Here is a 10,505-nt window from a genome sequence, read left to right as displayed (position 1 = left end):
TTGCCGTATGTAATTATTTTATAGAATATAATATTTCTAATATTAACAACAGTACTACTACTACTAAGTATTCATGCAACTGCTACTGTATTTCAACTACAGCTACTTTGAAATTCTTCAGCTGCTGTTGGAACTACTGGTTCAAGTACTCAATATTCAGACTACTAGAAATAATAACTAGTACCAGTACTTAACTGGTAGTAACTACAACTTTATATGATTCTCATATTTTAACAGATATTTTAACTTAAATTAAATTAATTTAAATATCTTACTTTTTGCGTGAAGTAAGCACATTAAGTTTAATTTTAATATTAATTTAGAATTTAGGATATTAAAAACATTAAAATATTTTTCTTTTGGATGCACAAATATTTTGGTGAAACACAAGTTCAGCAATGGAATGATAACATTCGGCACTGAATCACAGAGGTGAGGGAGGAACACACCTGTCCTGACTCTGCGCCCCCCACGTTACCTTCGCCCCGCCCCTCGCGGCCCCTCGCGGCCCCGGAGTTTCAGCTGCTGACGTCAGCAGGAGCACGAGGTGCCGCAGCTCAGAGGACGACGGTTGGCCGATGGCCGAAGAAGGGAGAGCAAATGAAAACTAAGTAAGTATATGCAACTAGCTGTTTTAGTAATTATTAATTTGACTAAGCACTGTGGCTAATGTGTTTGCAGCCAAAAGCTCATTTCTATATTAGCATGGTTTGCTAATGCTAACGTGATAGCTAGCTTGTCACCAGTAAGTGTTGGATAATATTGTTAGCAAACTGTACCGTTTGGAGCTGGTATTTCAGCACGTTCTGCTGACGGACTGCCTCTTTGCTTTTTATTTGGCTGGCCTCGGACACTGCGTTACTGTAACTCTGCAGCGGTGAGAGGAGCGGGCTGAGGAGCGCAAAGGTGAAAGTTTAATGAGCACGTTTCACCTGCGACGGCCATCAGCTAACTTTAGTGTTAGCCGCCAATGTTTAGTAACTGCTGAGAATAAGTTCTTAATTTAACTACACGCCTTAACAAGCGGCAGCTGAGTTGTAGTTAGAACATAAGTTCATTTGTTTTAATTGTAATAAAGAAAATAATTAATGTTAATTTTTCCATTCTTCTCAAGTTACTGTAGATCCGAGATTACATGCTGCAGATCAATGAGAGATTTCTCAGTGGGATCGTTTTTATTCAGATTATTATTAGAATTATTAAGGTAGTGCTTCCTAACGCGGGACACACAGCAGGCGGACGCGCCGCTCGCTCATTCCTCCTGCAGCAGCAGCCTGAAGGCAGTTCTTTCTTTTCTGATCACAGGAAACAGCTGATGTTTATAATAACCTCATGAATCTATAACTTAAAGCTTTGTGTTTCTGTTAAAGGATCGCCTTGTGTGATGTTCGTCTCTCTCTCGCTCTGTTTAGAGACAACCGACAAATATGTGGAATAAGTAGTAATTTAAAATACACAGCAGTGTTTTATTTCTAATAAATATGGATGGGCAGATCTTGATATTTAATGGGGGGGGCATCACTCCAGGAGAACAGTTTGGAGAGGGGCAGAAAAATCAAAAGGGTTGGCAAGCATGGGATATTATTTAGCAGAATCAGATCATTTATATCATATAATGTCAGTTTATATCTATATTTATAATAGATTATTAGTGTATTTTCTTGCCAGATTTGCTCGCAGCATGCAAAAAAAATAGACCAGACGATGAAAGTAACGCTGCTGAGCGTGAGTCAGCACTCTGAACAGCCCAGCTGGTTAACATGGGTGCCAAAAGGAAGCGGGCAGCGCTTGGGGGCGCTTCCACATCCTGTGTGTCCCTGGCCTGACTCCGTTTTATCGGGCAGGTCTGTGTCGGAGCAGCCGGACAGCGCAGAGAGACAGGCAGAGTGGAGCTTTTCCTCGCAGCATAAAAACTGTCTGAATGTAACAAATAGTCAAATGTTCAGCGGTGGGAACTGATTTATTCAGACCTCTACAGGCTGCTTGGTGTTAGTTTAAGTTTGAGTTGGACTTTGGTTGCAGTTATTTTAAATCCAAGGACGCATCGCTCCGTGTAAAGATCTCTGCTCTATCCCGCCTCTTCAGGCGTGCGGTCTGTCTGTTGTTCTGCACATGCTCACATGTGTGAAGCAGGTTAGAAACCTGGTTACCTGTACAAATGGCAGAGAAATCATGAGAACTGAAATCAGGTCTCTGTGATCCACAACCCTACCTACAGAAACCAGGCTTCTTGTTGACAGTTCATGGAGAAAGCCACTGGTTCATTAAGTGCAGCGAAACAAACTGAACTTCATTCAAGCCAGTTCAACATCTCTGTAACAGCCTTTAGGAAGGGGAGAGCGTTTCTCTGAATAGGTTTAAGCATGGACTTGATTTCCTTTATCTCCACCAGCTGTAAACATGACGAAGGTTTATTGACTAACATGTAACCAGGTTAACTGTGGAGTGGCTGGTCGCCACTCAAATTCTAGATATTTCCAGTAGAAGTTTAAAAATGATGCATTTCTACAGATGTAACATCAACTTTTTTGTGTTTAACCTCCTGCAGACAGACTGCACACGCGTACAACACCCGCGGGAGCTTCATGATAAATGCTTATCCAAGCACATGGAATACCTAAAACACCAAACACAGGTAATGGTGACGGGGCTGTGATTTTCAAATGTTCACACATTCAGAAATCTGATTTAATACAAAGACTCTGACCAGTCTTTTCAATGGGGCCTCTTACACGTTATGTTTTAGTTTAAAAAAGAAAAGATGTGTGTAGCGCTGTGGCTCTTCAGCTCATTGTGAACCTCATGTTCTGGAAAAATGCTAATAAATGTGTCTGTGGTGTTCAAACCAAGAGGGGCAGCCCTCATCACTACCAGACCTTTCATCTGAGCCACTTGCAGCTTCCAGCTTGGTAAGTGTCAAACAAGTAGTGATTCTAGCTTGTTCCATATGACAGGCCTCGGAATAGCTTACTCCACCCTGGCTTTAATGCCCGTTATGAGATAGATTTCTACAAATCTTTTTCCTAAATTCTACGTAAGTTGCTCCCTTGACCTGAATATTTGTGATGGAAGCACACCATTCTTAAATTCTGTGAGAAATACAGCAAATTCAGCTCAGTATTATGGTAACTGCTTAGGTTTTCTATGAAACTAATTCTACATTTACATATGAAACTTATTAAATCATCAGTGCAAGTTGTAGGTGCAATTATTAGTGCAGTGGCACATAAAAAACATCTTACCTGCATTTTTACTAGCATATTAGCAGTGTAGCTTGGATAAATGAAAAAGCTTGTGTGATAGCATGTTGACTGTCAGCAGGTGCACAGACCACAAACTGTTTCTTCAACAGTGTTACATTTTGAGCTTCATATGAAATGGGAAAAATGTTGCGACAGTGCTGATTTTAAGGAAGGAAAAGTGTTTCCTGACTCCGATCTACTTTGAATATTTAATGACATCACTGTGCGTGGAAGCTGACCAGTTAACAGTAAAAACAACTAGAGAGAGCTGATGTGGTTGTGTAAAACATACCGGCGGTGGATGGCAGACTGCAGGCAAAGCAGATGAAAATATCCTTTTTCTACATGTTGATGCTTGTTGAACAGGTGGTTTGATAAAGTCCTCTTTCTGGCTTTTTACTTGTGAAGCTTTTATTGAACTCTCAGTGACAAGCATAGTTGTTGTGAGCTCCACCACCGACACAGAGAGGAGAAGCTGCAGCACAACCACAAAACGTATAAAAGTAGCGATAAGAGAAGCGTTGACACACTATATTCAGTGTTAAAATAGTTAGTAATAAATGAAAGGAAATAGGGCTGGGTACTGATACTTTATGGCACTGACAGAATTGCCCTCGATACCATCGAGTATCAAAAATGGTGATGCTTCACGTTACAGACCGACAGATAACGGAGAGAAATCCTCCTGAAGTTGACGTGGTGGATTGTTGTCAGACCCGGGCTAGCTGCTCTTTAGCACAAAGTAAGAGGTCTTACTGTGCCACTAATGAAATGCAAAAACAAACAGGCGTAACGTAATTTACTGTCTTCTTTGTGGCTTCTGTAGGAGGCAGAAACGAGCGGACAGGAACTGTGACTGTCATAATAATAAATAACATGAATGAAGCTCAGGCTTCCACATGACAGAATTGGGTTGCATAGCTTTCAAGGTGACAAGTTTCCTGTACCACACGTCATATGTAACATATGCATATGTCAGTGTCTCTCAGTATTCATATTAAACTAGGTACTTTCATTGCATGCCTCCCAGGTAGGAAGCAGCCTAGGAAGTAATTGATACAATATACCTATGATACCATATGCATATGGTATTATATGTTCTTCATGAAGCTCATGTTGTGGAGAAATGGTAATGCATGTGTTCTCTGTCTATGTGTTTAGCCCTCAGGAAGTCCAAACCTAGAGTGGGAGACCTCATCACTATCAGAACTTTCATCTGAGCTACTTGAAGCTTCCAAGATTTTGGTAAGTGTCAAACAAGTAGTGATTCTAGCTTGTTCCATATGACAGGCCTTCTAATAGTTTACTTCACTCTGTTATTGTTACTAGTCAGTTACAATGCAAGTATGCTACCAGGTAATTAGAAATGACTGCAGTGACCATGCAGCTACAGTGAGATTGTACTATGTTTGAGATGTGGGTGTTTGAGACAAAATAATTCATTAGTTGTTGTGTGCAAGCTGTAGACTATCAGCAAACCTAAAACTGCACGTGCCAAACATTGTCTTCTAGGGCGTGCCATATTGTTCAAGATAATACCGGTTTAATTTTTAAAAATCACATTGCGATAATGGCAACTTGTTGACGTAATGACGTCGTACTGTTACGCACGGCAACAACAAGCATTGCTGAAAGTGAAAGTAACACTGCTGCCGGCTCCACGGTGGAGCGACAGTAGTGGAAGTGGTTTGGTTGCAATCACAACTGGTGTTAGTGGACAACTACGCTCGTTACTGTAATAATAAAACCTTTGCAAGTAAAAAGTCAATTCACCTGTTCACCAAGTATAAACGTAAGCATGCCGATCAATCGGAGCACCCTTAGCTTTTGGAACTATAAGCATGTGTCTGCACTTGATACTTGCTTGTCTGCAGCTCCTTAGCTTTTTCATAATGTGCAGGTTTGTGTCAGTGAATTAAGCTGTCATTGTTCCAACACAGAAAAAACAGCAAACCTGGTCCCAACCATACATTCACCGCTGTGTTGTTAGCATTTACCATTACTCGACACCACAAGGGTTCATAAGCACAGGCTGTTCTTAAAACACAAACAAATAGAGAATGATTTGGAATTGTAGGAAATAAGTCCTCTTTCAGCAAATGCTCTGGAAGTTACAAATCGTTTCATATCCTTTTTCAATGTATTCCAGTAACTACTTCTGCCAGTGCTTTATATTGTTTTTTCCACCACAGGAAATAAGCCTAGATTTAGAGAACAGCACAGAGATATGCAGCCCTGAAAGTTCACACTCTGGTGGTGGTGATGACCCAGAGAAGAACCGACAGCATATATTTATATTTTTGTTGACCAGAAGAAAAATGTAAAACATTGCCAGCCAAATCCTTTAACATTCATACCAAATAATCCTTCAGCAAATAAAACAGTCAATGGGATTCACCTCTATGACCCTCTATTAAACTTGTAGCTGTTAACACAGCTCTGACAGTGTAAGTAGCCTTACCTTAACCCTGTATGGTGCACAAAGCTTGATTGTCTAGTTCAGTTGCCCAGGGTTTAAGGGAGTGTCCCTTAAAGTATCAGTGTCATAGACAATGTAAGATTTTCATACCTGGTTAATGTTTATGCAGATAATTTGGCTATAAGCATTTTGTATATTTGATTTCCAGCTTACCAAAGAATACCTGGAATCAATCTCCAAGGTGTCTGATGGATGGGAAGCCTCTATGAGCTGCATTGAAAGCAGTGGTGATGAATATATTCCATCCAAAGACGTCACAGAGGACTTGTAGAAGAAAGACATGGCCGAGCACTTCTTTAAAGAAAGATAGTAAGAGAGCAGAAAATGAAAACTCTGATGACACAAACCTGGAAAATGTGACAGTAATGAAGCTGCAAAGAAAGAAAGATGGTGCCAGAGTTCACAGTAAAAAGCATTATTGTCTGTACTGTCCCATGCACTGCCATACAACGACGAGGCACTTAATACACAAACACAGCAAAGAAATAGCTGTAGCACAAGCAATCACTTTTCCTTTGAACACAAAGGAATGGAAATTGCATTTTGACCTCATTAGAAACAAAGGAAACCGTGCTCATAACAATGAGGTCCTGAAAACTGGTAGTGGAACACTAATCCCAAGACAGCAAGCTGGGAAACCAGTGAAAGCAAGTGACTACAAGTACTGCACACACTGTGAGGCTTTGCTTAAAAGAAAATTCTAATGGAGCCACATGTCCAGGTGCAGGCTTTCACAAAAATGCAGCACAACAAAGCCAATTCAATTCAATTTTATTTAAATAGCGCCAATTCATAACAGAAGTTATCTCACTGCACTTTTCCTATAGAGCAGGTCTAGACCGAACTCTTTATATTATTATTTACAGAGACCCAACAAATCCCACCATGAGCAAGCACTTGGCTACAGTGGCAAGGAAAAACTTTCTTTAAGAGGCAGAAACCTTGGACAGAACCAGACTCTTATTACTCTGACTCTGATTACTGAATTAGTTCATGCAAACACAGAAAAATAAAATATAAAAATGTGGTGGAAAAAGTGATAATTGATCCCACAGCGTCTGCATTTGGTACGGTATGGAGTCCAGTCTACTACTTACAGACACTTGTAGCGGTGACCACAACACAAAACCATCAAAGACCAGAAACTGGTAAAATCAGTAAGGTGCTTCAAGCTCCTCTATCATCTCATTCCTTCAATTTTTGCTGCGTCATGCAGCGGCTCTGCCAAGCACTCCAGAGACTCCCAGTTGACTGACTCCACGCTCAGACATTTGATTGACTAATTTGCATACTGAGTCAGGGGATTATTTTTTGGTTAGTTATAGTACAGTTTTTGATGATTTCTAATAGACTGGGTGACAATAGGTTGGCTGGTTATTAACATGTTCTGTATTGCAATCACCATTTTTCTCCTGAGATTCCATAGTGACAACCTACATCTTTTTCATTTTATTAACTATTTCTTCTTCTGATAGGACCCCCAAGATCCAACAGAGGACAGCGGACCTCTGATGAGCCCGGCAGTGTTGAGTGTGCCACCCCAGGTATCCCACAGACTGAAGCCTTGGTACTTGGTCCACATGCCCTGTTTGTCCATTACTTTTTTCACACAGAACAGCTAAACTGGCCTATTAAAACAAGCTCTGAATGGCAGCTTTCTCACCCTCATATGATGCTTTTATTTCTGAGCTGCAGAAATGCTCAGTATCACTTTTGTCATCAGAGAAAGACACTGTCTGTACATTGCGATTTAGCAATTTTAAGAAAACTTAAGTATTAATGATGTACAGTGCTTTCTTTCTCAGTGCAACCAATTAAGTGACTGATAGTGTAGTGGTTAAGATTTCTGCTGAGAGACTGGGGTTTGATTCCTGGCCTACTGTACCTCCAGATGTGCAAGTCATTTTGGATAAAGGCATCTGCCAAATGTGTAAATGTAAATGTATAACAAAATCTTATGCACTGTACAGTTAGAATGATGAGATTATGTTTTTAAGTCTTGTTAGAGATGGCTTTCATTCTAACAGTGAAGGTGTGTTGCCAGTTAGCTGTCTATTTCTTTTATTGATATACTCATTCATTATTTTAACAGGACCCTCAAGATCTAAGGAAAGACAGCGACCCGAGTCTGACAGTGGTGACCCTTAAGCAGGTATTTCACACACTAAATGCACTCCTTGCTATTTGTTAGTTACCTGTTTTTACAAAAATGGTGGAATTAAAAGAATAATATGGTAGCGTTCTAACATTCTACCTTGTCTTGTTTATGGCTTTATTAGTCTTTAATTCTTTATTACCGCCCACTTTGATCTGACACTCATTCACTTGTGCAATGAGGGCCTGTGCATTCTAGCCACATGGACAATATTTCTTCAACCCTGATTAGAGATTCCAACTTAACTGTTTACATGGACGCTAAATAAAGTGATCCGATAAGATGTGCGTTTACCTGCCCCAAAGCATTTTATAAGAATATAACTTTTCGGTTCCGCCCGCTGTGAAGCATCTAATTGGCCAGAAATATAACAGAAGTTCTGCTGTTTATTTTCTGTTTCAATCCTTGCTGCATTCACATGGATTCAGGCAGACGGTAGGCGGCAAACCGGACATCATTTTACTGGACGAGACGTTCAAATTAGGTGATCAGCACAGAGCTGAGTGTGTTATGCTATATTAGCTTAGCGAGCTATCTGGCTAGCTATTAACTTTGTGTAGCCGACATCACCATAGCAACATATCATCATGCGTGTTTTGTTTTTGCCGTGCCATCCAGAAGGTGTTGTCCATCTGCCTGAATCCCATGTGAATGCAGCACAGTCCAGCTAAGACATATCAGCCACAGACCGGTTTTGTTTAGCTACCACCATGTTTCTGTCCCTCCCAGAAACTTGTTCATGTCACCTAATGTTACCCCCACGTGGGGAAAACATGCAGAAAGAATATATTTATTCCAGCCAGAGAGAATATCAGATTAAGCATTTACATGGTTGTTAGACACTAATATTTTCCTATTGAACGGATTATCAAAGGTTTACACCACCCCTCTCAACCCGAGTGAAAATTCTTCCAATCGGCCAGTCTCTTCCAATTGAGGTGGTTACATGAGGAATTTTAATCTGATTGGGCTATTATTCCAATTATTAGTGGAATATTAGGGTCCATGTACTACTACTGGTCCATGTACTACTAAGCTACTGAGACTCTAAAAATCTGATGTTAACTCGCAGTTGCTCAAAAGTCCGATTTCTCTTCTGCCTACATATAATTATTTTCAGCCAACCACTTTTCAAGTGGATTTAAGTCAATAAGTTATTTCCACGTTTATAAATCCTGTCATATTAAAAGTACTGTCCTGCCAGAGTTTATGAACAGACTGCACAGATCCTGAGGTGGGCAGGTTTTGTTGAGCTGTTGAATTTGATATGTTCAGCTGTGGAAGTCTTATTACTAGGTCTACTGTTCAGTTTCTAACAGGAGAATAAATACACCTTGGTCAATTAAAGCTGAGACTGAGTAGCTTATTTTAAAATGGACACACAGCAGCAGTTGTCTGTTCTGTCGACAGTAAAGTTAGGTACTGGACAGACTGCGTTTACATGGCACTTTAGTAATCGGGGTATCTCCCACTGTGAGGTTGTCCATGTGTATTAACTTTCCTGGTACAAACGAAAAGTTGGCCTTGTAAATAAGACTATGTCCACAGCTCCAAATGAAACACCATAAATCTGCCAACCTCAAGCGTTGTGCAGTCTGTTCGTAAACTCTGACGAGACAGTGGGTTGCTCTTAAAGGGAAACTTTGGTGCTTTTCAAGTGTATGTAGTCCATTGAAGCAGTATATTCCTCAGTGAGTGCTATATTGACTGAAACAGCAGAGTTCTCCTCAGCGGCGCTGCCAGCGGAGCCGTGCCTGCAGCGGCTACATGTACCAGGAAGCACGCCCTCGCTCACTCAGCTGGTTTCTGTATAACAACAAAGCTAACCGAGTCTAGCTGCACTTCTACCGTTAATATCACCACAATAACTGCTTCTAAACCAAAAATTTGACCACCGCACATATTCGAGCAGGAATCTGATCCATATCAGCCTCGGCCTCGTTTAGGCTTTATGGTCTGAGTGCGCTAGCTGCTGGGTGCTAATCTAAGTTACACAACGTTGCCAAGCAAATAAATTCCTGCTATACCGTTACCTTCAGGGCATGTCTATCAAGTACATTTACATAACGCAGGAACACACACACATATACTGGCAGAACGGTCTTCCATATAACAACAATACTAACGCTAGCTCAAAGATGCTCTGGCTACCTGCTGCAGTAACGTTAATAAAGTTCCACAAAACATGAATAAACAGTTACCGGCATCCAACATACACTCGTTATTTCGTTGGCTTCACATGACGCTTAACGTTCACACAGTTTCTCTTGACTGTCCCTCAGTATTACATTATATTAGTCTAACATCGCCCTGGTTACCACCTGTAGCCTATAACGTTAGCTATTACTTTGTTGGCTAAAACAAATTGTTAGGTGACAAAAATACTCACTCATCTGCCCTCTCAGCCCTGCTCGTCATGGTTGTCTTTTCCAGTTTATCTTCGGGATCCTGAAGGTCTCCAGCACACCTCTCCAAGTTTGGAGTAAAACTTCATGCATAGTAACGCACATACAGGCTCTCTCTGGGTTGGCATCTGCGACACCATCCAACAAAAACTGCCCACGCTGAAATTCATTGCAGCAGAATGATACAGTTTCTGTTGGTATCGGAGGGCAGTTTGAGCGAAGGC

The 10,505-nt window shown here is 40.8% G+C and overlaps 1 protein-coding gene across 2 annotated transcripts in view; it reads left to right on the top strand.

The window, feature by feature from the left end:
• Window positions 1–401: 401 nt before the first annotated feature.
• The window catches only part of LOC122872316, a 65,635-nt gene continuing 55,531 nt past the window's right edge, over window positions 402–10,505 (top strand). Inside the window, exons 1-7 of one of the 2 annotated variants that reach the window (XM_044188395.1) lie at window positions 402–611; window positions 2,549–2,635; window positions 2,851–2,909; window positions 4,404–4,487; window positions 5,870–6,030; window positions 7,197–7,265; window positions 7,814–7,873. The gene's annotated coding sequence lies outside the window, so the exon portion shown is untranslated. The remainder of the gene's footprint in view (window positions 612–2,548; window positions 2,636–2,850; window positions 2,910–4,403; window positions 4,488–5,869; window positions 6,031–7,196; window positions 7,266–7,813; window positions 7,874–10,505) is intronic. The other variant, XM_044188396.1, reaches the window with a different exon arrangement.

The sequence above is a fragment of the Siniperca chuatsi genome, linkage group LG24 (assembly GCF_020085105.1).
Source record: "Siniperca chuatsi isolate FFG_IHB_CAS linkage group LG24, ASM2008510v1, whole genome shotgun sequence".
NCBI classification, from domain to species: Eukaryota; Metazoa; Chordata; class Actinopteri; order Centrarchiformes; family Sinipercidae; genus Siniperca; species Siniperca chuatsi.
This window is presented reverse-complemented; position numbering and strand designations above follow the sequence as displayed.